Here is a 25,088-nt window from a genome sequence, read left to right as displayed (position 1 = left end):
TCAAGCTGTCTTTAGAATTCACTCATTTAAGGTTTTGGGTTTTTTTTCCTTTCCTATGCAAGAGCTATTCCTACAGTCCATATAACTAAAAAGCAATATCTGATATTATGTTATTTTCTGGTAACTATATGTGTTAGTAACTGGCTAAGGTACAAATAGATGCTTGATACAGGTCTCAAAACTTACGAAAATGTACAAGGGAGATGTAAAATTTTTTTAGCGACTAGGTTTCCATCTTTCTGTGGAATATGCTGATTTTTCTAAATTATATTTTCACCCAATATTTATATTACATATTCACTCAATATTTGTATTAACCAAGATCACTTGTTAATCAACACCTTTGTAGTAATCTTTTTTGTCCATCATGAACACAAAATACGTGATATTTACTCTCACAAGCCACAGAAATTTTTTCTTAGTTACAGATTTATTAAATATACTGAGCCATATGACTCACATTAAGGGATACCAATAAAATTTTACTCTTTAAAGAAGGAAGAAAATTATGAGATAGCTATATTTTATTATTTCAATTATAGATATTTCAAGTGTTCTTTCAGATGTGCAAACATATTTTCAAATTACTGTCACAATCTGACAGAAAGGCTACTTTTCAATTTTTGATGTTTTGCCTTCCCATTCTTTGAGATATTCCAGTGCATCAGCTGCTGTTTCAGCTGTGTCCAGTACCTGGCCATATGTGCAGTACATGCTTGTTTTGTGAGAAATAAACCATCATGGAAGGTAACTTCAGCTTACTGTTTCAAAGCCTTACACAACCAGATTCTGAAATTATAATAAAACATTGCATTGCAGTAACACAGAAAGCATGCAGAGAAAATTTTTAATAAGAGGGGAAATAAGCAGAATTAGCAACCAGTTCAGGCTAGCTTGAACATTGGTTATTATTTATTCAAATTCTAGGTAAATGTAAAATGAACTTAAAATAGGAAGTTTAACTCCAGCTGATAAGCAGGATTTTTTTTTCTGAGAGAGAGTCTAGAGAGTCTTAAATAATACAATATATTATCAAACTATTTTTTTCTTTTATGTCTCTCATCTATTTTCCCATTGCAAGGTTTTTTAAAGGCTCTTCTTCACAAAGCTGTGTTGGCCTGATCTTTGATCAGTAATTATTATAAATGTAACTGACAGTCTCAGTTTTTCTTTATGGCACTAGGTGGAACTCAATTAAAATTCTGTGCTATATATGTGTATTTATATATGTGTGTGTGTGTGTGTATATGTGTGTGTGTATAGATATATATATATACACACACATACATATATATAACTATTAATGCCTCTGGAGTAGTTTTAATTAAAACAAAAAAAATTTCTTAAAATTAAAATATTTTTACTGGGTTTTGTAATGATTTGATGCAAACACCTTTCAAATTTTTGGAAAGATTTGTGTTTTCTAAAAAGGTCTCCATATGTCATGTCTCTGTCCTTTATTCATTTGGTGCTGAAAACAGTAAAGAGCATAAGCAGCAAAAGAGCAAAAGTCTTTTTTTAACTTAATCACTTATATGAACTTCCATTTAGATGGAGTATATAATTTTCTATTTGCATATTTTCACAGGGAAACAAATGAGCAATTTAATTCTATGATGAAATCCATTTTTAAAATAGCCTACACTTATTGTTTTGTCCCACCTTAATACCAGACACCTGTTCTAGCTGTTTTAAATATTCCACTCTCGGCACGTTGCAGTTACCAGAAGACCTTCATTACTGACTAGTTTATATCCATGCTTTCATACAAAGCCCATGACATTAAATGTTTCATATGTGTCTCTCTAATGTTTAACCTTCTGAAGCATCCACTTGAAGCAGTGATATTTTCCTTTGTAGAGAGGTAAAGATGTGAATCTAAAACAACATGATAAATGAATGTTTATCATGATGTTTTTCCTTTTCTAATGTCTTCTATTTTGCCATACCATGAAAAAAGAAGAAGGTCTCAGAATTTTATAGCAATGAATTTTGCTAAAAGGTCTAGGAACTAGTCTAAGGTCTGCTTACAACACTTGTTCTTTTAGTGAGAAAACTGAGCACCTTCATGATTCCATAATCAACCTAGGCATTTCAGTTCCTGACTTGCTCCTTTTCAGTAGCTTAACTTAATTTTTATTCCCAAACAATTTCTCTCTTATAAGGTTGTCTCAATGTGTAAAAAAACCTGTTTTTAAAAACAAAACCTGTTAAATCATCACACAATCTCCAGCACAAAAAACTGCAACTCTGTGACTAAACTGCATATAAAATCAATATTTTTACTAAATTTGGTAAAGGGAGTCAAATACCTGGAGGAGGTGGGCGGGGAGGGAAAGTTTTAATGATTTATGAAGAGACTAAAAATATATTTTTTTATCAAAATTATTTCTTTAGGATTTTTCCTTATATGATTTTCTGCAGCCAAAATATATGTACATATGGTATTCCAAAAATGCCTCAGCACAGCTTCTTTGGTAGCTAAAATGTCCGTTTAAGGTTTTACTCTAGATAGAAGATAATAGTGTTTTAAACAGGCAGTGACCTAGATATTATAATTCATATACTGGCAGTTCTCCAAATGTTGAAGTTATTTATATCTGATATTTTAAATATTAAACCAACAGACTGATACTATCAAAACCACTGGGATCTTACCTCATTTTTTTTTCCAGTCACCAATTTCAATAATACTCCTTACTACCAAGAGTGCAGATCACACATGAAACCTTTTTTTTTTGGCCAAACGTTGTCCAGATTGAACTTTTCCAGTATTTCTTTCAGTTCAATATAAAACACATATGCACACAAAATCAAAAACTACCCACCAAACAAACAAAATCCACAAGGATTCATTGTAAATGAATTAATCATACAGTGATTGTTTCTTCCTTATATTAAAATAGTCAGTGATATTGCTTTGTTTTCAATCTTGCTCTTGTTAATAGTATTTCCAGTCACATTTCTAAACAGGATATAAAAATAAAATAGAAAATGTAAAGCAAGTTCTTTTTTTTATCATAAAGCTTTTTCAAAAAACAAACCAGTTATTTTATTCTACATAAACTGCATGCTTTTCGCAATTCCTAATAACAAGAAATATTATTGCACACTTTGATATAATGGATAACAACCCAAATTCAGAAAATATCTCTGTTTCTCCTATGATGTCAGAAAGGCTGGACAAGATGACTGGTATTATGACCAAGAATAGTGTTTTCTGTAGAGAATATTAGATTTTTAAATGATAGGCTTGGTTATTCACCACTTGAATGAAGTAAAACATTTCAGTTGGCATACTACCAGAATTATGAAGCTGAAATTAATATTTGCTGTGGGGTGTTTTTTTAAAGGGACTATTGGAAGAAAGACTAACTAAAATCATACAACATACAACATGTAACATTTTTCCATCACTGTATTCTAAAATCTCCCAAGTGTATTCCATGTCTTGTGTTTGATTACCCCTTTAATGACTACCATCTGGGGAAAAAACCACAATATAAAACTTGTGTTACACTCACAGCATTAAATTATCATGTTGATTGTCTTCATGGATGAAGATGCTGAGTAATACAAAAATATCTTGATCGTTGAATTTGCCAAAAAACATCAGAATAAATTTTAAGATCTGCAATCCAATCTATCCCAAACCCAATAAAAATAATTCAAAAATATATTTGGGAATAAAAGGTGTCAATTGATAAGAAATTGGAATTACAGGTGACTACAGTTACTTATAGAACATAATTCTTATTACATGAAGTGAAATAATGATCTAGTAATGCCCCCAGTGAGTTTTGTTCTTGTGTAGGATGAATAGGGTTATAGACATCCAGTTTTTTAAGTTTCATTATAATTGTTACAATTAAGGGTCACAAGATCATATAGATTATGAAGTCAAGAAACCAAACTAACACTATAGACCCAGTGTCAAGTACAAGATGATCATGCAGAAAAAGTAGCCCAAAGATGTTTATAGCTGCTCAGTTAATCACAGGATTTACATTGTTTCATAACTCCAAATTCCATTAGCCAGAGAGGATTGCTAGTTTTGTGATTCAAGTATTGAACTGAAGGCAAGCAGCATGCAAGATGGGCTCATCGAAGGCCTCATTATCTAAAACATTTAAAGCTCCATGTAATTTCAACCCTTTAAAAAATTATTTTCAGAACCTTAATCCAATCTCCTAGGCAGTGAAGCTGTAATAGTCAATATTCCAATGACAGAGCTAGTGCAGTATCAAAATTGTGTCTGGAAAGACTTGGAAAGGCACATTTTCTTTTGAAGTTATTTCATCATTAACTTAATGATCCACAGCAAAAGTTCTGTGAATAGCTAGAATGGCAACATATTGGAGAAGAGATCCCCATTATATGTAAGAAAAATTCAGAGAAACAATCATTCACCTGTAATTAAATCTTCTGTGTTTTCTGTTGGTGGTTTTCTGACTGATCAGAATAAACATGAAATACAGTTCTAAGCAGGGAAAAAAGGAATAAGACCAGGTCTGCTTTAAGCTAAGTCAACACAAATACAAGGAAAGAAAAGTGAGAGGAAACCCAATGACTTGTTAAGATGTTCTTGTACTCATGAAAACTTGATATTTCTACATAATAGGAGAAATTTGTAAATGTTGCACTTGACTCTATACTTGATATTTCAGTCAGTGTAATTCTTGCTGGGTAATGATACACAGATAATGATCCTGCCTTAATAGTGTCTAGTATGACTCTCCTTTAAGTGTCACTGACAAGAGCTTTCCACCAATAACTTCATTATCAGATAATCATGAAAAGGTTTGGGTTGGAAGGGACCCTAAAGATCATCTTGTTCCATCCTCTCTTCCAAGGGCAGGAAATCTTTCACTAGACTAGTTTACTCAGAATCCCAGCCTAGTCTTAAACACCTCCAGGGATGGGGAGCCCCCAACATCTCTGGGACAATCTGTTCCAGTGCCTCACCACCCCTACATCTACTCCTCTCCTTCACCTTAAGATTATTTCCCCTTGTCCTGTCACTATGCGCCCTTGTGAAAAGACCCTCTTTAGCTTTCTTGCAGGTTTCCATGCTGAACAACCTCAGCTCTCTCAGATGGTCTTCACAGGCAACCTGCACAAAACCCTAAAATCAAAGTAGTGACTCTGAACTGGTGCCAACAGTTCAACACCTTTCTTGTGATGAGGGTCCAAGACTTTGACACTCCAAAGCAACTCTTCTCAGAAGAGCAGGTCACTCTACCAGAGGGTGTAGTATTAACTTCAGTTTAGGGATCTGTTAGGTTTTGTCTTCCTTATCAGCAAGGTTTTTAGAAACATCTGATTATTCTGCATAGGGATTGGTGCATTCACGACACCTGACACTATCAAACATATTTATCTCTTTATTTTCTTGGTGATAATTTCTCCTAAATTATTTGTAACTGTCACATTATTATCTAGTCTCCTCACTGAATGATATTCTGCACAATGTGGCTGCTATGCCCAATCAAATTAATTTTCAATACTGACTCCCACTGGCTATACAGATAAAGATGCAATAAAGCCCATAAGCTGATACATGCTAAAGCCCAAAGTACCAAAAAAAGGAAAAAAAAAACAACCAGAAATCTTACCATGATAAAAAGAAAAAAATCTGTGAAGACTGTAATCAGGGTTTTCAACAGAATTGGAGAAACACCACAGAGAAATTTATTCCAAAATTACTGAAATTTACAGGACCTTACACCACTTGTTTACCCTGCTATTCAAACATCAACCCTACCTTCCTAGGCAGTCTTTTTCAAACAATGAGATGTATTTCTAGAAAAGTAAAGCAAATGAATAAAAATATTTTTAAAAATATGTAAGATATTCTAGAGAGCTGTTATTAGACAGGGAAACATGATATTGAGTCTAAGCAACAGTTTGAAAAAAAGTGGAAGGATTAAGTTTTAAGGAGTTTACAAGATTAGTTCAGGTTCATCAAAAATATGAAATTCTAATTCCACAAATTTGCTCCTTTCTTTAAGGCTTTGAGAATTTTTCTGGCAGTATTATAACTATATCAATAAGCAGGATACAAAGGGAGAGTGGGGTTTTTTTATCTCCTGCAGAGGTGTTAATAGGAAAGAAAATTGTATTCGTCTGCTTTGTTTAAACATAAATATAGAGTGGATTTTTGAAAGAGTCTGAACCTTATAAGGTCTGGTTTTGCAGGGCACTGTCTTACATAAAAAAAAAATTATGATCATCTGTTGCAGATTACATTCCAAAAAAAATTTAAGAAGTTGTCAAGTATAAGCCATGATTAATGACAAAATTAAAAGGAAAAAAAAAACAAAAACAAAAACCTGTAATCCAGATGACTAGGACTCTTTTTCTCTTGTATAGAGATTTTACCTGGACATTTACTAACAGCTGTAGCCAGCTATTTGAATTCCTTTTTCTTTATATTTTAAATCCCTCCTAAAGTTCACAGAGGACTGTAGTTTGGTGTACATTTTAATAAATTGCAAAATCTTATTATTCTTATGTAATCTTATGGAGATTACATATAAGAAAAAAAAATTATTTTCTCTCTATAACAGGGGAACATTCTTTTTTATATAATTTTGCTTCTAACCAAACTTGTGAACCTGTTTTCTGTGAAATATTTGCTAAACAATGTTGAATGTCTTTCCTTCTGTACCCCTCTCTGAAAATCTTTTCCTTTCTCTCTTTTGTAACAGGAGTTGGAATTCACAAAGTTGAGGTAGGAAACTAATTTTATTACTGGGTAATTAAAGTAATTTACTAAAGCCAAGGGTACTAAAGCTTTATGATGTTATTTGATTTGCATCTAGCAGTTGGCAACTTACAGAGAAGGTTTACAGTCAGCCAAAAATCTCTTTTGCACAATATAGAGAACTACTGTGGATTCTTCCTGTCATTGGTCTGCTGGATAAGATTTTCATCTGAAATGACCAAATTTTTTTGTGTGTTTATAAATAGTTCTGAAGTATAATAGTGTATTATAACTCCTGTCTTTCCTGTAATTAATTTTTGACTTTTATCTGGAGCCCAGGAAAACAGAAAGTTTTTAGGGAATTGTAACTTCACTGGGCAATGGTACACACTCTTTTTTTCTTTATAGAACTTCAAAATTGTCTTTAAACAATAAAAAGAGATGGAAGATGGTGTTCCTGATTAAAGACAGTTCTGAACCTGCTTTTTCTACATAGTTCAAGATAAAACTGAGTTTATCGGGACACACACATAGAAATCAACTTGTACTTTTGCAATTATGTCTCACAGAATTGGAAGCACCCATCAACTAATACATAGAGAGAGAACCTAGAGAATCTTTTTAGCGAATACTCTGTTTTCACCTAGATTTCTAGCATAGAAGGGTAAGAGTGTATAGAAGCTTACATGTCACTGCACAAATGGTAAGAAAATGTCCCAGGGTTCCTTTCAGGAATCTCTCCACCCTACTGATAAACTCTGTCTTTACATCTTATAGTTCCTCTGCTCCAGCTTTGAAAAGAGGCCTTAGGGCCTATTCTGAGTGGTTGTTTGAAGAGAAGTTGTCTAGAATACCACAATAAATTTATGTTTGGAAATAGGGAAGCCATAAGAAAAAGAAAGGGAAGGGCGAACAAATGTCTGTAGGAACTCATATCTTCAAAAAAATTCCATTCTGATTAAGAATCACTTTTGTTCACTCTGTTTCTGAAAAATCAAAGAGGAAGCAAGTGACAGTGCAGAGAACAGGGTTTAACCAGAGAGGAATCCCTTTGCTTCTGGATGTGGGATGCTGGTGGTGATCCAGCATTTCTCAAGAAGCCACCTGGCTAGACCCAATTCAGATTTGTGAACCTCCAGTTTTCTGGCTGAGATATCAGTGAGAAGGAATCTGCATCAACAAAGAAAAATCTTTAATGTTTTGCAATTTAAATCTGCGACTATAGGGAATTAAAGTTAATTGAGTTTGGGTTGGTCACACAACCGGTAATCAACATGAAGAAATAACTGACTTTACCACTGAGCTGAGTCCATCAGGTCCAGCAAACCACATTCCCCTCCCATTTGCAAAGCACAGTCCAAGGCAGAAATTTCCTGATTGTGGAGTATATGCGGAAGCACTCTATACATATTTTGAACACGACTTATGCTTCTTCATAGAATTATATGTGTGCTCTAACAATATTCTTTATCTACATACTGGTGTCTCTCTTCCATATATCAGTATAACATGATGGCAACAGAAATCTTTCACATGTAACAATTGTTACTTTATCAGAAACCAACATGTCAGACCAAATATTCCAGGAAAAGCTAAGACTGGCCTTAGTTATAATGAACTACTACTTAGGTTTCTGATATAAGTAACAGAATTAACTGTTATTTAAAACCTTCTAGAGAGGGCAGGTTTAGCTCACACACTACATTATAAAAAGTAATGTTTTCCTGTCTTTAGGATCAGGACTTGTGTTTGGGATAGGAATTAATCCATTAGTTATGATGAAATATCAGCATATAAATTCTATAGATAATTATATATGTGTATCTATTTTTACCTCACAGATTCCTTAACCTTTTAACCATAATAAAAGCCATTAGCTAATACAAATAGTCTTTCAACTTCTTCATCCTGCAGATATCTTTAATGTTTTCATTCTCAAAAACACATTTACAGACAGTTTGGGCAGGTGTATGACTGAAAAAGGTCAAAGTGAAATACCAGTGTACTTAACAAATATATTTCTGCACTCTGTCATAAAAATCCTTTTGGTTGCATAGCAACAGCCTTTTTAATTACTACATGCAATCTAGATTTTAATAATTTAATTAGTATTTTTCTTCATTAAATTGTTTCACCCAATAAATTTAATGTATTCAATACATTCTTTATTTTTAAATGGTTCTTTTAACCTCCCTTCTTTGTCCTTCCAGCATCTTTGGCTATGTAGTAGAAACTAAAAACCTCATTAATTTCATATCAAAAACAATCAGCCTTATGCAATAAGCAAAGAGATATCTTATGTAGCCTTTGTAGCTGAAGTTGTTTGAGCTCAGGTAAGCACTAGTGAAGTCAGTCTGTCTTCATAAAACTAAGGCTTTCAGTGGCAAAACTTCAGTGGCATGCTTTGAGTAGCCTGCCATTAATGGCAGTGATATTAGTGCTTTTGAAACTGTTGATATCATGTTATTTATCTCAGGTAACCAGAAATAGTTCCTCATGAAAAATCCCCAGCTATTGCTTTCTATTAAGATATTACTGAGAAGCTGAAGCCTACAAGAACCAAATCTGTGAGAATAATCATTGTGAGTGAAATCACTGATTTCACTGTCCGCATCTGAGGGGGAAGGAGATATTATCTAAATAGCTGCAGAATGCATCCATGTTTACTCTAAGGAGCAGCAGCAGACTCACAGTGCAGGTTAAACCTGACAGCAGAGCAAAGGTTTAACCTACTAGCAGTCAAGGTTTACATGCAAAGAGGGAAAATATATGTAGTGGCAGACTCCAAAGCATTCAGGATATGTTTACTGGGTAGGAGGGAAGAAGATAAAGGAAACATTCCATACTAAATATTTCTCTTAGCAGCAGTTACTTCTGCAATGGCAAACAGCAAGTAATTTTTTCTTGTCAGGAGCATCTATGTGATTTCTGTTTTCTGTGTCTCTATGTCTGCATAAATTCTGAGATATTTGTTGAAAAATATTAGTTTTTAAAGCTCTTTAAAATCTTAGAAGCATTTTTGTTTTCATTATCCATTTCTATTTTGAAGAAATGTGCATTTCTCTCTTATTCCCTCAAATTAAACCTTAATCGCAATTCAGATTTATATATGATAGATTTAAATATCTGGGTATCTGAAACAAATACTGTCTCTGTTAGACATGTAACTGGTTTATGAAAGTGTTCTGATATATTTAGCATTTCAAATATCATTTACTGAAATCTAAGTATTTAGATATTATTTGGTGGTATTGTTTGATGGGTAGATTTGCAAATCTAAAAAAATCTTTCCCTGCTCAAAAATAAATAGTTGTACTTTAATGATTCCTAAGAAGCTGAATTTTTACCACTTTTTTTTTACCACCATTGCTTTCTTTCACTACCTGAGGTATTAATCTAACATAATTTTAATTACTGTTATGTTTAAAATCTTTAGAATGTTCATGTCTGTTTCTTCACCATCCAGTCTTACATTTGCACTTCCTGCTTTCTCATCCACACTGTATTTTCGTAGCAATTTTGAGATTATCATGCATCATTTTAAGACATTTTACAGGTGATTTGTTTAACAAAAACGCCAAAGAAGACAACCTTAGCCTTGTGGGTAAAACATAAAAAAATTAAACTTCTTGGTTCATTATCTCTCTCATTACAACATGTTTCTCTAAATAGGATTAATAGACTACCTACCACAGGTTTTCTGCACTGATTGCACATGAATTTGTGGATGCTAATATTCAAGGACATTAAAACCAAAATAAAAGAAATTAGATGCTTTCAAATAAGTGATACTTTAACGTTTGGTCCCATAAAATAAAATAAACATTACAAAAAATTAAGTCTATAAACATCAGGAAGATGGATAAGTTGACACACCATTCTGCATATCTCTGTTTAATAATATTATATTTCATTTCGCATGCTAAGAAAACAGCCATTACCCAAAGCAGCCACTCGTAAACAGCCATTGTGAACAGATTGTATCCTTGTTGGTGGTATAATAATTGAAATAAGTTTACCAGTCTTTTATGAGGAAATACCAGATGTATAAAATACCTATTAATCAACTCACTCAGTTTTGCGAAGATCAGTTTTAATACCAACAGCTACCAAAGAATAAACGGAATAAGAGGAAAAATATCAAAGAATTTACAAAATGGCTCAGCAACATGCTGCATTGCTTGCAATGATGGAGATAAAACAGGAAGCAGTCTAGGCTAAAAGGATTGTATCTTTTGGGCTTCATTTATGGACATTGATTTCACTGTTTATACCCGTCTACTTTTGAGCCTCTGCAACGCCTCTTTTATAAGCCAGTATAAAAGCAACTTTGTGAACAACAGCAAAAAAGAGCAGCTGCCCATCAGTCTCTTAGATATTTGTTTCTCTTCTGTAATAATTGAAAATACGATTGTCAATGTCTAGTTTTGCATTTATGCAAAAGGCATTAAAGGCTTCAAAGGCATTACGTGTCATAGAATAAGCTGAGCTAATGTTACTCGTTTCTCTCCCTGATAAAGTTTAGAGTTTTTACTTACTTTCTTCCTTTTTTTCCTTTTTTCTTTTTTTTTTTTTGAACAGGGAGAGAAGTGGTTTTGTTTGTTTATTATTATCAAATGCTTTAGAAAATAGGACTTTGAGAACATCACAGGAGCATGGAAGAACAAATGACATGTATGAAAGAGTGATGAATTTGAGATTCATCCCAAATTTGTTTGTTTGATTGTTTGTTTGTTTTTTATTAAGGGGAAAGGTAAAATTCTCCTGGAACTTTTTTGTGTTCTCATTACAAAACTCATCTCTTCTCAGTCATACACTGTTTCTATCTACAAACACTGCTGTCTATGCAGAAAATGTACTTAGCTAGTGAAAGAAGTCATATAAAAATATGGATTAATCAGCTGCTGTTACTCAGGTAATGACAGCAGCCAAAAAAGCTGTAGCATTTGCTAGCTGCTTCACTACTCCTTATGAGTTGTAGGAAACCTGCACTGCATTGACCTTTGGCCAGAGATTACACACATAGAGTCTTTTTGCATTGCTTGAAGTTCTAAGAGCATTTTGGAATAGGTAACTCTATGGAGTGACCAAATTATGTTTCTAAAAGTAGTAAAACCAGTTCAGCAGGCCTTTTTCCACCACTGGTGCAAGTAAATAGGACTAGTTTGGCAAAAAGGAGACAGATGAAAGTAAAGACTTGTTGGCATTGAAGAGGAACTACCTTCAGACCACCTCTAGGTCTGTTTTTGCATTTGGTGCATTCTTAGAGCATATGTCTTGGTTATTTCTAGTGAAAAGGCTACAGTTCTTCCACCTTAGGAGTATACCATGCAGAAGCAACACTATTAGATTTTACTTCAAGATAAACACAGTTAAGAACTTACTTTTACTCTTTTACTAAGGAAGCCAATGGAATAATAGCATATTTGCAGATAAGTAGACTATGAAAACATCAGTATACATCTCAATTACTGCTGTTACTTAGAAAAATATTTTGCTTATGCCACAGGAATCAAAGTACAAAGTACACCAGTGAGTTTGACTATGAATTGTGATCAAACTACATCTGAATTTGAACACTTTTTTATTTTAACAAATGTATGTGTTCAAAAAGCAAACTATCAACAGTGTGACTGATACCTTTGATTCAGTGAAATGAAAGGGGGCATATTTCAATAAAAGAGTTTTCTGGAAGACAAACACAAAAGAGGGAAAATATATCCACATTTAGCTAGCTAATTAACCAGTTGAGGCACTGGCATTGACCAAGGACGTGGAAGGACAAGGATGTAACTTTTGATAAAAGTGATCAGTAGCAATAAGATTAGCTCTGTAAGACTCCTGGCACTGAAATCAATACTAATCTGTTTCTAAGGAACAGCTTATCCAGTCAGAAGTTACATGGAAATCTGGTTGTCTGCCCTTAAGCCACATACAGAAACATATGAAATGCATACAGTTGTTTATAGAGCTAGAGACACATAACTTTTAAGCATTGTGGAATCTCATATAAATTTTTTTTGTCACACAATTTTTGAAGTTTATGGCACTAAAAGGAGATGGGGGGCTGCCAAGTACAGTGAGTTGGACACTGATTATTTTAGACATTTTGAATATTGCCCTTAAGAAGATAATCTGTCTCTGATTCCAAAACACATACACAATATTCCTGACTGTGTAGGTTCACCTGCTCCTTGGATGAGTACAGTTAAACACATATTTAAACATTTACAAGAACATAATTTATTGCTCTCACCGCTCAAGAATATATAGCTCATAGCAGTTTGCCTCACCCATCTTGATATCATTCAAGAACTGCTTTTGGCAGCTCATCAGAGAACCAGAGCCCAGACCAGTAAGCAGCTGAGGCAATCACTGGTGGAACCCTGATCACAGAAAATCTTCCTTGGTGAGATTGTTGTGCACCTGTCAGTAAGGAAAACTGTTTTCACATCCATCTAGGGTCTTCACCAGATTCTTGGCACACAAAACCCCCTTATTTATCTTGCATCTTAATCTCTTTATTCTACTAAATACACAGTTCTATAACAGTAGGAATTTAAAAACATAGAATTTCAGAAGAATTTTTTGGCAAAATAAAAGACATCTTGGATAAGAAAAGGGAAGAAAAGGCATATTACAGTTCTAACAAGTACTGTTTGAGTGATACCAAGTCACTTACTGACCCCTTCCCCCTTATAATAATATTACTCCTGTTCTCTAAGTGACATTACTTTGGCTCACCAATATTCTAGAGCCATTCTGCTGGATAGCATGTACAGCCATTGAAATATATAATCCTTGCAATGAATTAAATGAAAAACTAACCAGAAAGCAGTGTATATTACAAACATAATAGCTGGCTTGAAAGTGTATCCTGGGGTTTCAGATGATGTCATAATCTTCTACAGCAAATTTAATAGCATTGTTGCCTGGGAGCTAAGCCATTATACTATGTTTAATTTCACTAAGATGTAAATTACATGCTTCAGTGTTGCATAGTACTGGCTACTGCCATTGTAGGTTCTTGTTCTTGCAGCTGTCAGGAGTTCTAATATTTAAGGGGATTTATTTTACCTGTTAGTCTACAGCTTTTATAGATTAAAAAAATATAATTTTACCCTCCCTTATTTGCTATTAGTCGCCCCTCCAGTTTCTGTATTCATCTTTTTTCCAAAATTAATAACAGAATTATAGGCTGGCTTTTTGAAGTATATCAGTAAATATTCAGTCCTTAAAGAAGAGAAAAGCAATAAGGCTTGAGAGTGACATCTTGCCTGTTATCATATTATATTTTAGTGAGCCTTCAAGTAGAAAAGAAGATGCTTTCCTCACAGAGTAATAGCCAGCTTGTGTGTTTATATTCCATATTTTATGGCAATTGCCAGAATGAAACTTGAGGAGACATTCTGTATTACCACTTGTATTTTACCAGAAAAAAAAGATATAAATAAAACTTGCTCCCAATAAGTAGATCAAAAATTCTGTTGTAATCTGAAATTTGCAACTGAACTACATAGGAAAGTAGCCTAGTTGACATGCGTAAAGTGTAATAGATGTATCTTTAAAATAGTATGACATATTTTCTACCATTAAATAATAATGCACTAATTGACTATTAACATCGAGACATGACCTTTAATAGAGATGATTTATTGCCAAACTATTGCAAGTACTGTGATATATGGCAATGAAAATGCTGCAAGGGGCTTATTGTTTGTTCTTTCAAATGGTGAGTTTAAAAATTCTTATCCTTGCACATCTATATCTCTTTCTCTCTGCGTTTGTCTGTGGATGGATAATTTACCTATCTTTGATGCTTGCCAATTCCATGCTCCTGACAACATAATTAATTGTAGGCAGGCTTATGCATATATGAGAAATCAGTGAAAATTTTAGATTAGTTTTTAAAAGCAAGTATTGTTAACAAAGGGATTATTCAAAGCAGAGATATGCTTGAGAAGACATAAAATAAATCAACAGAAGCTGGTGTCAGTTATAAGCCACACACAATTAAAAAAATCTAATTTTTGTTTTAAAAACTTAAATGTAAATATGAATATTCCAGTGGCTCACATTTACAAAAATGTGCTCATATTTGCTGCTGTCAGTAGCCTTTGTCCATGTTACAAAACTATTAACTAGATTTTGATTCTGCCTGTATTTATTTTCTTATTGTAATTGTTGTGATCTACTGACACAACTTCCCATCTTTATATCACAGCTGCAGTTTAGCAGTACTTCAGTGGCTCTGTGAGAGAAGGCATATTTCTTTCAGTGCTCTGAATAATTTCTGTGATTTCCAGTCAATTTAAAACAGAAATTAAAGTGCATTATATCAGAAAATATTCTAAAAATAGCCAAAAGATCTCTTTGAAATTGTCTGAATTTGTCTTTGAAATTATCTGTACAGAAACTTGAAATCAAGACTCAGAATAATTCAGCAGGGTTTTGTCACATATGTGAACAGAAACAATAGTATTGTGTTTTGGAACCAGTATTAAGGGATTTTTTAGGCTAATTGCTTTTAGATAGTAGGTAATACTAAAAATAAAGTAGATAGTATGAAAAATAAAGGTCTTACCACCTTAACTAAGGCCTCTAAAAAAACTTGTAATCAACCCTAAGCAAAACTTTCTTCTCATCTTCCCTTCTGTCTTCATAAACTTTAATGAGCCTACAGAGAAAAGAGTCTAAAATTACATTTTACTCTCAATTTCTATTCCTTCTCTTTCTTCTATAGTAGGCTACTTCAAGGCAGACAAAAGTTGTGGCAAAACCACAATGGAAATCTTTTTCCATTGTCTGCTGAGAAACTACAAAAGGGAGTACAAGCTAATTTTAAATGTACACCTACAGTACTGTACACACACACTCATTGATGAAGAAAGCAATAATGATTAACAAATTTTTTTATCTGTAAGATTGTCCATGATAGACACCACTTGGAAAAGTACAATGGGCAAAAACTTGGTACCACAACTTGGTACCTCAGCTCTATAATGTGATCCAGGACATCTGGAGAGACCAGCTTCAGGATTCAAAGCGTTAGAAATACTTCTTTTCTACTCCTCTCATGATGAGGGAGGGAAAAGCTGGGAATTGATATCTACACGGCAAATGGTTGTCTACAGCTCTTATAATACATTTAATCATTATATTGTAATAATATCAAGAAACTACAGTTTGCTTTTGAGTGCTGTAGCTGAAATTAAGTGAGAATGGTACTAATCCCTGAAACACAGTGGAATGTGTTCTGGGCTCCTCCGTTTGGGAAGGACCTTGAGACACTGGAGAGCACCCAGAGGAGGAAATGAGGCTGGTGAGGGGCTTGGAACACAAACCCTGTGAGGAATGAGTGAGGGAGCTGGGGGTGTTAGCCTGGAGAAAAGGAGACTCAGGGGTGACCTTGTCACTCTCTACAACTCCCTGAAAGGTGGTTGTAGTCAGGTGGGCTTGGTCTCTTTCTCCAGGCAGCAACTGACAGAACCAGAGGACACAGTCTTAAGCTGCATCAAGGGTAATTTAGAAAAAAAATTCTCATGGAAAGAGTGATAAAGTTCTGGAATTATCTGCCCCAGGAGGTGGTGGAGTCACTATTCCTAGATGTGTTTAAAAAAAGACTGGATGTGGCACTCGGTGCCAATGTTTGGTTGAGGTGTTAGGGCATGGCTTGGACTGCAGTGTAAACCAAGGAAGTGTCAGGATAGCTGAAATCAGCCTTTCGCCTTTTTTTTTTTTTCTGTAGTAAGAAATAATTTCCTAAATTAGAACTTTGAAAGGAAAAAAATAGCCAGCACAGATAATAATTTGTTTAGTTCCTGTTTTAAAAACAATTGTGAATCACTGATGCTTCTGCTTCATTGAAATTTGATGCTTCAAAGAAAGTATTGGAAATTATTTGAAAGGCGTATCAGTTACTAAGAAATGCTCAGGTGCAGTTAGCTTTTTCTCTTTCAAAACTAAATTTACAGAAACTGTAATTATATGGTGAGAATATGTTTTTTCCCACTTCACTGAAATCTGCATGGCACTTTTTTCAATGTTCATGTATATCCTGTCTTCTGAAAGCTAGACTCCAAACAAAAATTTTAAAGGAATAAAAAAGTGAACTACCATGAGCATAAACTAGTGACCCACACAGATGTGCCACAACCTTCTGCTCTGAAATGAGAATCATGTGGACTATGTAGAAATTCCAAACCCTTCTGGTTTCTGTTTCTCTGAGTTGCTTGGTTGACATGCAAAGTTCACTAAAAAATATATTTAGCCCAGGACCATTCACTATCTCAAAGCTGAATGGATTTTGTCTGATTTTCCATTGTTTTTCACTAGACTCAAGATCTTCAAACTGTAAACTGATTCTGTATCAATATAACATATCGACATATTGAAACACATACATATAAGGTACAGTTAATAGTAGGTGACAATGGCATACCTCCGTGGACTAATGATTTGCTTACCTTGCAGTTCCATATTTCAGTGGCATATGCAGAAATGTTGTTTAGCTTTTTTCTTTCAGTAAAATTATATTTGGACACCATACATGTGTATATATACATATATATGGAATTGGGGAGTTAACCTTTAGTTTTTCATTTCTAAAATGGCTCCTTTCACATTCAAATACTTTGCCTAGCTGAAGTGTTGAGGAATATGTAAAATTTGTTATTATTTGGAAAATTAAATTCAAAGTAACTTCTTTATAAAAGCGGATTTTTAAAACCCCCAAACTTTGCAAGCATAAGCCCAATCACAAGCCCTATGTTTTGTGTTTGCATTGCTAATTTATCCTCAGCTTATTGAAAATTCTGGGATTTTGCACATCCTTTTTATGCTATTTCAGTATCACATTGCATTCTGTCAATGTCTCATTTGAGCCTAATGTTTAATTCAATATCACATGCATAGCACTATATAAAAGTAATGATTCTAAAAGATGAGCAAAGCTAAAGCATTTTTGAAATTTACTATGGATGGTATTTTATCTTTATTTCATAACTTTTGTAATACAAATGGGGAGACTAATTCTGTTTTTACTCTGACTAGTCTGATTTCTATTTTTTTTAAATAACTGATACTTCTAGATAAGTTTTGTGAAAGTATGATAAATCAGTCAGAAAAATGTCTAATTCTGTCACTGCATCTCAAAATACCCAGTTGTTCTTAATATCAAAAGCATCTATAAGTTTTCCATGGGATATGTTTAAAAAAATATGAGATTAATAGGGCATTTACTTTGGGCCAGTTTACTTTTGGCCCAAAAACATTTTGAAAATTAATAGTGGCCAAAATATTTTTTGATAGGTGATGTAAATTGAGAGACAAAAGAGTCACAGAAGATGCTAATGATCCTTATAGAAAATTTAAGAGTTTATATTATTCAGTGAGATATTTCAGGTTTTCTTCATCTTTTCCTTATTGACTAAAAAGAGCAAAGAATAAAATTACTTGTTAGAAAAAGATCTGATTCATTCTCTATTACTTGTACTAATTCTCCCCATTTCTTCCCCTTTCATTATGATGTCATTTGTCTACTAAACCACAGAAAGGTTTGTTATTGGACATGCTCTCAATTTGTTATTACTACTACAGTTACATAAGAACATCAGAAATACCATACTCAAGCAGAACTCCTGAGTTCTGCTATACTCTGCTCAGTGCAATATTTTTTCCCTCTGGTAGTGACATTAATAGTTCATTCCATGCATTCATAGTCTCTGAACCATAGAATGTGTTAGAAGGGACATCTGAAGATCACCTAGTCCATCACCCTGTCACAGACAGGAACACCTCCCACTAGCCTATGTTGCTCAAAGACCTATCCTGCCTTACCTGGAACTCTTCCAGGGACAGGGCATTCACAACTTCTCTGGGCATCATGTTCCAGTGCCTCACCATTCTCACAGTAACGTTCTTCTTTATGTCAGTCTAAAATTATCTTCTTTCAATTTAAAACTGTTACCCCTTGTACTGTCACTACAGACTTTAGTAAAAAGTATTTCTCCACTATTTTGTAAGCCCCTTCTATACAGAACTAGGTCACACTAAGGTCTCCTGGAAGCCTGATTTCCTCCAGGTGAACTACCCCAATTCTAACAACATATTTTCACAAGAGGATTATTCCAGCCCTCTGATTCTTTTTGTGGCCCTCCTCTGAACCTTCTCAGAACTAAAGGCATCACTTTGCCTTGGCCTGATGAACTTCATGAAGCTCTTATGGGCCCACTGGCCAAGCTTGTCAAGGTCTCTCTGGAGAGTACTCTGTCTCTCTGGCAAATCAACAGTACCACTAGCTTGGTGGCTTGGTGTCATCCTCAAAGTTGCTTATTCATTCCTTTTTTCTCTTTCATTTAAGATCTTAAGTAACATTGTCACCCATATGGATCACTAAGAGACAGTACTCATCTCTGGTTTCCACTTGGACATTGAAGCATGACTGCAATTATTTAAAAGCTCCCTTCCAATCAGCTTTTTATCCATCTAACAGTCCTTGTGTCAAACCCATCTCTCCAAAGTTGCAGCCAGAATGGGAGAATGGCTTCTGAATGGCTTTTTTCAAAAGCCTTACAGAAGTCCAGGTAGACTATATCAGTTGCTCTTCCTTTCTTAATTGATGCAGTTACTGCACTGTAAATGGTCACCAGATCGGTCACCTTTGTGAACATTTTGACTGTCTGTAATTCCCTCGCTATCTTCCATATGTTTAGACATGTCTTCCAAGACAGTCTGTTAAACCACCTTACTGGGAATGGTTTGATCAGAAGTTCCCAGGATGCTCCTCTTTACCCTTTTTTAGAAATTGGCATCATGTGTCCATTTTTCCAGCCCCTAAGGATTTTGCCTTACTGCAAATACCTTTCAAATATGATAGAGAGCAGCTTAGAAACTTTGTGTTCTAGTTCCCCTATCATTCTGGGATGCATCTGGTCTTGGGTTGCATTCCTTGCCTTCTTCCCAGCATCCACATTCCCAGAATTAAGGATGTTAGAAGACATTCCTGCCTATTCTCTAGTATCAATTTACCACTTTGTCTTAAGTTTGTTTCATTGTTTAATGAATCTGTGGATATTATTTACCTCAGTAACCTTCTGTGGCAACAGATTTCTGAAATTTATTACTGTTTTTATAACAATCCGTTTTAAAATTATCTCTTCCTCTTTCAAACTGATCTCTCCCTCCTTTTGCCCTCTTATTAATAAGAAAGTGCTTCACCTTCTTGACTCAGTCTATTGCCAGTTTCTGTCTTTACCTCTTCAACAGTAGACCTGCAGCCATTTTAGTCTTACTTCTTTAACTCTATTACCTCTCTCATTCTCATGCTCTGCACTTTTTCTAACTCCTTTTAAACTTCATGGAAATGCAGAGAACACAGCTGCATAAAGTAGTCATAATAAGAACATGCCGGGATTTATAACACCAAAATGATAGCCTCCATCCTATTCTTGTTACAACTTCTGATTGTGATGAGCATTTTCTTGACTTTTGTGAATGCCACTATGCAGAAATGATAGATTTCAGAAAGCTGTCAATGACAATTCCAAGATATTCCTACTGACTTACAACTGTCATTCCAAAATCAGCTTCCTGTAAGTAAAGTTTTGATTATTTTTTTTCTCTAAATATTAGTCTACACTGAAATCTATCATCATATTGCTTTCTTACTCAATGTTATGAGGCCCAAGGTGTTGAGGATTTTTTGCCAGCAGTAAGGCATCTGGCTACCCAAGACAGCTCAGTTCTAATGGTCTCCAAAACCTTAGAGATCTCTGAAAGACATTAAGCTAAATTTATTCCCACTACAAAATCACTGGCATTCCCCAGAATATTACATGCTGTCAGTATGCAATGACCACTAAATCCTCTGCTTTTCAATTTATCCCTTATGTGCTTTCAGTCTATAAAAGGAAGAATTCCTCCAATTTTAAAATAATTCTGTTTCTCAAAAAATATTCATTTGGAAAAAAAAAACAACAAACAAACAAACAAGAAAGCCAAGAAAAATAGGGAAAAACCCCCAAAACCAAAACCAACAAACAAACCAAAAATGAACAAACAACAACAACAAACCAAACCAAACCAAACCAAACCAAAAAACCACCTCTAGGATATTAAAATATGTGAAAGTGTTATGATCACTGGATAGCCTTTATTCACATGTCGGTTAACAACTTCTCAAACCTCTATCAAGTCATTGTAGCAGCCATTCCCATTTTAGAAACTGTGCGGACTCTTTACCACCAGACTGCATTCACACATGCAATCATTGACCTTTTCCTTTACTACAGACCCTTTTACAGGCTGAAGTCAGAGCTGTTTGTTTCTAGTTCTCAGATGCTCTCTAGAGCCCTTCTGGCAGATGCAATTGACCCCAGTAACAAGTAATTTACACTCCTTAGCAAGGAACCTGACAATTTCATGTGTGAGCTCCTTATGGTTTCTTAAGTTAATGCCATCTTATTCCAGCATCCAACTCCTCTGTTTGGTCTAATTCATAGTGGTTTTCCTCCCATAGACTGGGGAAAATAGAGAAATCTTTTCAAACTTTTCACAAGCAAAGTCTGAAAGAAAGGATGACCCAAACTTCTCTTCTATTACACTCTCAGTGTTCAGTACCCCTTTTACAGTTTTCATTAAGTAGTGCTGTTGATTCCATAGATGGACACCTTCTTTATGTATTTAATATTTTGCTATCACCTTACTCCCTCAGCCCCCACTACCCCTTCCTTCTTCCCAGGAACTCTCTACGTTTGGGAATGGAGGTGCAGTGAGTTCATTACATGGTTTCCTACTGCTCCTTCTTCCTCAGACTAATCCCCTGTTCCCAGTGTGTGGTCTCTCCCACAGGAGACAGTCCTCCATGAACTGTGAGTCCTTTCCACAAGCTGCAGTTATCCATGAACTGCATCTGCATAGGTCCCTTCCACCAGGTGCAGTCCTTCAAGAACAACAGCTTTCCCTGATGGAACCACAAGCTGTGACAGAAAACTTGTTTTAGTGCAGGCTTCCCTCACAGACACTTCATATAAGAATATTTTACCAGATAATTTTCTTGTTTTTCTGAGATGTTTACATCTGGATTACCAGCAATCTTTTAGTGTGGCTGTTCTTCTGAAGCAAAAATTATTTCTATTTTTATAAGAATATTTTCTGTCAACATATGCACAAGTATATTCTTATATTGTTCAATTTCCATTTCTCTTCAGTCTGTATTGCCCCTTGTGGGAATGTAGCCCTTTGAGTCAATAACCATTACTTGTGTTAGAAATGTACAAATATAGTAACACAGATATAGTAGTAGTATATATGTATAGTAAAACAGATATATATGTTTTCCAATCTATAATTTCAATTAAGAGGATGGACATTCTTGATGGCCTTCGCAAAATATGGAAGAAATATTATCCAAAAGTTTGTATTTAAAAAGAAGGGAAGGGAGGGGGTTAGAAACAGGAGAGGGAAAACATAGCTGCATTTTTTAAATAATTCTATGTTCCTTCCATCCCATTAATTCCTTAAATTATTTTTTCATTCATTTTTTCCCATGACACATTCATCACTTTCAAAAAGCCAGAGTCCAAATGAACCAGATGTGCTGAACGTGCAAATAACTGAAAAATAGGTTTCCCTGGAAACCAGATTAAAACCTTCAAAACAGCTCCACCTCCTGCTCAGCTTCCCTATCCCTTTTAGCAGTTCAGTAATAGCAAATCAAGACACTCATACCCAGATTGTGTCCTCCACTTACATGAGCAGGGGGTAACCAATTCAGGCAGGATTCAGAAAGGAGACTTCCATTTCAGTTTTTCAGTTTTATTCTCTGTAAATCTGTAACTCTTCTGTAATAGCAGCACATGGAATGGGTAGGATAGGCATTTTTGCAGATGGTATCAGAAAACAGCTGCTTTTCACATTGTCCCTCGGCAATCCCATGGTTAACTGTGTAGAATATCTACTAGAAGGCCACTCCAATTAGCACTCATTTATCTGGAATCCTTTCCCCGGAACTTTACATTGCTGTTGCAAGGCATTTTGAAATTCAGATGGGAACTAAATGACTAACCAGAAAATTCACCTACCATCATCTGCTAGCTCTTCTCCCACATATTCTGTTCTCTTCTGCAGATGCCAGAGGTGTAGAAATGAAGGCAACCCCTTTCCTTGACTGCATTCTGCCTCTTTCCATGATTCTCAGAAGTTTATGTGATTGAGTGACCTTGGTCCTTGCCAAATAAAACTCCTAGTACAGCACCTCTGGTACAATTACTGGAACATTTTAGCATAACTTTGACCCTTTGTGCTCCTTCATGGAGGACCAGTGTGACATGAATAATACAGCCCCAGCGGATGCACTATATTACATGGGTTTATAATCAAGAACTATTTCCCTTAATACAATGATCTCTTCTGACCTTGCAAGTCTTGTATTTTACAAACCAATAGTACTGCAGTGTAACAAGAGAAATGTTGCAGTTACAATAAAGTTCAGTGAAAATTTTCATCACATTGTGAAGCAATCATCACTTACCCTTAGAATGAGGAGAGGAGACCCTTTGATGCATTGCTCCTGTTTTCATTCCTCATCTGATCAGGGAGAGATGGAATAAATCACACTGCTTCCACCCAGACTAGAATAAATTTCTAAAGGGAGAGCCGAGTGAAGAACACTTATTAAAAATTGTTAACTGAAATGAGCACAAGGCAAAAAAACAACAGAAGTATCTTGCCCTGTTAATGAGATGCTGCTATCTGGATTAGTCTGTGTTTGCTGAGTTTCTAATTAGTTTTCATTTTATTAACATGCTAATGTTAATATGATGCATTACTTTCAGTTGTGTAGGCATAACGCCAGTTTTTAGGAAACTGGACTTCAAGAAAACAAAAGTAGGGAATCAATGAATAAGTAATTTACAAAACAACTCAGCCTAACTCTACACCACAGAGTTCATAATCCCCTTTTTTTTAGTATGTCATTATAATTAACAATGTGAATATGATTGGCATTAGCAGTGATTTCCTCTGGAAGCTGAAACTTAGTTTTTATTCTGATCTCCCTTCTGGTAGAAGCAAATATTTTACATGACTATTTCAGCAAAGGTTTATCCTTTGAATAAAAACACAAGACAGAGTGTCTGATATATTATAGAGTGAATGACAAAGAGACCCCATTTCTCCAACCCCTCAAAAAATAGATAAACACCTACAAAAATGCATACTTTGTGGGGAGTAAGTTCGGGTTCATTAGAATGTAAAGCACCTCATTTAGTCAACAGTAGTAATACTGCTTGGACTTAGGGAACATTCTTATTGATTCATGAATATTCCAAGGGGATAGATTAATCTTTTGTGAACCATACAGCTCCAATGAAACTGCAGTTTAACATGCTAAAGTGCCAAATCCATCTTCTTCTTGTACAAAAGAACTTCCTATAATAAAGATTCTTTGCTATAGCAATAAGGCACCTCTGCAGGCAGTGTTTATTATGAAGTGTTTGCATTTTGAGATAGGCATTTTGTCATGTATTACACAGCTATCTAAGGATACAAATGTAGGGCAATATACTTCCATTCAACTATAGAGGTTAATTATTACTTGGGGTGTTCTGTCTATGCATTTATCCAAGGATAGATAAGCAATGCATTTATTAAACTTCATAATCATCATGACTTTTATGGTGTTTCACATCTTCTGTCAGTGTACACAAAAACTGGGCAGATGGTCCACCACACACACTGTATAGTCTGGTAGTTCAGTAGATAGACAGAATTCAGTATACATAGGAAAACTGAGTTGTAGCTATCAGAATTTTTACAGAGAAATCAGTGCCTTGTATGACATAACTTGCTCTGATAGCCCAGAGCTCTGAGGACTAGACAGCTTCACTGAGTTGCCAAGAGTGGCCCTGTGTTCCAGCACAGAGCAGATCTGACTCTCTTGGTCCTGAGTGACTCATATGAAATGATACCTTTGTTCTGGTTCTGTACCTTGACTGCAGCTAGCCTCTAATAACAGCTGTGTTTTTGCAAACAGACATTTTGTTCCATGGGAGAGCAGTCTTGGAGACTCCAGGTTTGCCAGTTGCAGAGCACTTGCCTATAATTTTCTATACGAACTTCTGTGTAGCAATTTCAATAGTGAGTAGCCTGTGCATGTCATGATCTCTACAACCTGATAACATTTTTTGTACTCTGACAATGCCCATACTTGGCTATAATGCTTTTCAGTTTTCATAATTTTATTTTCATAATCCATGAAAGATATAGACATAAATTGAAACCTTGCTGTGTGAAATAAATTGTATATGAAGGCTTAAAATAAAATCATATAAATGTTTTGACTTTTGTAGGTGGAAATCTATCTACCTGCTTATTCAACTTG

The 25,088-nt window shown here is 34.9% G+C and overlaps 1 protein-coding gene across 20 annotated transcripts in view; it reads left to right on the top strand.

Annotated features, from left to right (window-relative positions):
* PTPRD (protein tyrosine phosphatase receptor type D) overlaps positions 1-25,088 on the top strand; it is a 1,155,490-nt gene that overhangs the window by 588,177 nt on the left and 542,225 nt on the right. For all 20 annotated transcript variants that reach the window (XM_064404736.1, XM_064404735.1, XM_064404734.1 and 17 more), the window contains exon 7: positions 6,711-6,733. The gene's annotated coding sequence lies outside the window, so the exon portion shown is untranslated. The remainder of the gene's footprint in view (positions 1-6,710; positions 6,734-25,088) is intronic.

The sequence above is a fragment of the Passer domesticus genome, chromosome Z (assembly GCF_036417665.1).
Source record: "Passer domesticus isolate bPasDom1 chromosome Z, bPasDom1.hap1, whole genome shotgun sequence".
Taxonomy (NCBI): Eukaryota; Metazoa; Chordata; class Aves; order Passeriformes; family Passeridae; genus Passer; species Passer domesticus.
Note: the sequence above shows the minus strand (reverse complement) of the source record. Positions and strands in the feature narration are given on the sequence as shown.